Genomic DNA, 3,073 nt, shown 5'->3' on the forward strand with positions numbered 1-3,073 from the left:
AATAAATTGATTTATTCACTTCAGTTTCCAAAATAAATTGATTTATTCACTTCAGTTCCAAAAATAAATTGATTTATTCACTTCAGAAAGAATATATATAGACAATAAGTCATCTAAAAAGAAGCTAACTAAAAGCTCATGAATCATGTATCACTTACTTTTTTTTTCTTATTTGTCCCGTGTCAATGCTAATTTTTTTATGATTCAAATTTAGGAAGACTGAAAATTTGTCGAAATATTAAGTTTTATTAATTATTTTTTAATACATACATATGTATGTTGTAGTTAAAAAACTTTAATGTGTACAGTCAAAATGACAATCTAACTGTGGGTTAGGAAAACTATTTAGATGAAATATTGTTTTATATTAGTTTTATTAGTATCTTCTGAAGACCTTCTTTATATACTTAACATGTTACTTTTATTGTTATGTTTATTTGGACTTACTGTATTCTATTTATATTGTGATTTGTAGTAAAGATATTGTACCTGATGTAAACATTTGTGATTGGCGTTAACGTTAAATTTATAATTATATTAAACAAATATATTCATACTGTTGAATTTTGTTAATCAAAAACATATTTATTAATTATGTCTATTAAATAAAAGGTTATTAAAGTAGTTCATTGGAAACCCCAGGTTTTTTTGTTGGAGATTTCCATGTAATCATTGGGGATCTCAATATTTCCAATGGAGACCCCCTTTATTTTGATGGAGACCCCAGATTTTCGTTAGAAACCCCCATATTTTCATTTTATACTCCAGAATTTCATTGGAGACCCACAGCATTTCATTGGAGATCCCCAGATTTTCATTGGCAACACACATTATTTCATTGAAAACCGCAGATGAGACCCCCATGTAATTAATTGGAAACCCTTATATCAGAGATAATATAGTAAAATCGTGTTTTGAAATTAGGCATTTGATCTATTCCCATTTTACTATTTAGAATATGTACATTTCAAATTGCTACACACAAGCACATATGTATGCCTGGATCCTAAGTATAGCTTCAGTAAGGCCTAAATGAACCATTGACGCTGATGTAAACTTACTTTGATTTCTTTCTTAATAGATGACATTCGTGTAAGTAATTATATAAAATCATTATAAAAATTGTTCTTATCAATGTTATATTGTTGCTATATAATACTTCAATCTATTTCAATTAAACATCCAAACTCTCTTCTACCAAGTAACACCAAATGAATAAAGAATTTAAGAACACACAGTTTATATAGTGAGAGTAGTTTGAAACCGATCATTCTATAGAAATCAGTACAAATAGATCAATTGAAACCTATGATATATGCAATATTTTTCACAGCAGTTTCTATTGTGTACAAGTACTATTCACGACCAATCAGCAGACATCTGTATTCAGGGATATTTAAGGTTAAAAAACAAAATTTTCAAAAATACGCTAAATTCATAAATGTTATGTTTCATGTTAAAAATTGGAGTATTTCTTTAAAAGTTGTAAATCTTAACCCCTAATGGGTATTATATGCAACAATTGGCTGTTATAATATGGCAGTCAAAAAGCTTTCATGAAACTGTAGCATGGCGTGCCAGGATATTTTAACCTGCTTAGCTTATCCAGAAGGAGCATATGCACAGTCTGGTTAGTCTGTTCCTCATAACTTTATTGGAGACTCCATATTTTAATTGTAGACCCCATATTTTCATTAGAGACCCCCATATCTTTAAGGAGACCCCAGAATTTCATCAGAAACCCCATATTGTCATCGTAAACCCCATATCATTTCATTGGAGACCCCCAAATTTTAATTGGAGAACCCTTTTTTTATTGAAAATATGAGGTTTCCAATGAAAATGTGGGGGCCTCCAACAAAATTATGACGGTCTCCAACAAAAAACTGGGGTCTCCTTGGAAAATCGTCTATAAGACAGACTTCGCTTATGGTAAATGGGCAATTTCTGTATGGCAGAAAATGCTCACCTTGGGAAAAGGGCGGTTTCTTAAAAGCAAAAACCGCCCATTTCCCAAAATGATCGTTTTAATGAGGTAGAAACCACCCATTTTCTGTAATGGTCAGTTTCCATAAGGCAGAAACCTCCCATTACCTCGAAATGGTCGGTTTTAAGGGCAAGAAAGTGTCAGGGTTTCCCTACTGATTTACAATGCACAATCATGTTCATTAGTTCTCGAGTCAAAAAGTCATCTTCCTATTCAAGACTTCTGAGATGGAATTTAAAGTATTTGAGCCGCGGTTTAAATCCGCCAAAACCTGGTTTAAATTCAGCCCCGGGGCTTAAATCTTGAAACATTTGATACAACTTTAAGCGGAACCAACCATATTTAAACCGCAACTTAAATTTAAACCGTCGCTCAAATTCTTTAAATTCGGCCACTGATTTAATAAATAGCTAGAAGTAAATTCGGCCACTGATTCTCATTGTATACATTCTCTGCAAGTGTTCACAAAAAAAACTATCCAATTGAAAATGAGTTTATGCAACCTTTTTCACTCCATTAGAGCAAATGTTCATTGTGCTACAAATTGTGTATTATTAATTTTTCGCATACCCAGCAACGATTGTTTCAGTTCCTTGTCCCGGGAAGCCTTGTCTTTCTACACCATGCTTGACCTATTAAACATAAACTTTTTGATGGTCGTTCTATAGGATGGTTCTTTTTTATAGGATGGTTCATTCTATAGGATGGTTCGCTCTATAGGATGATTCTTTTTTATAGGATGGTTTGTTCTATAGGATGGTTTTTTCTATAGGGGGATTTGTTCTATAGGATGGTTCGTTCTACGTTCTATAGGATGGTTTGTTCTATAGGATGGTTCTTTTTATAGGATGGTTCGTTCTATACACTCTAAGAAATTTCAAATTTTCATCTAACAAAATTTGTTAGAGCACCGGACTCAAATACACCTTAGCAGAATCATTCGTAAAATGTTGTTGATTCTATTTTCAGTCGCCTTAACCGTCTATGTACGAAGTGGTCAATAAAGACAGAGGAATGAGAAGGTATGAATGGGAAGGGAGGGATGGGATGGGATGGGAAGGGAGGGATGGGAAGGGAGGGATGGGA

This window comes from Eurytemora carolleeae, unplaced genomic scaffold (genome assembly GCF_000591075.1).
Source record: "Eurytemora carolleeae unplaced genomic scaffold, Eaff_2.0 scaffold697, whole genome shotgun sequence".
NCBI lineage: Eukaryota > Metazoa > Arthropoda > Copepoda > Calanoida > Temoridae > Eurytemora > Eurytemora carolleeae.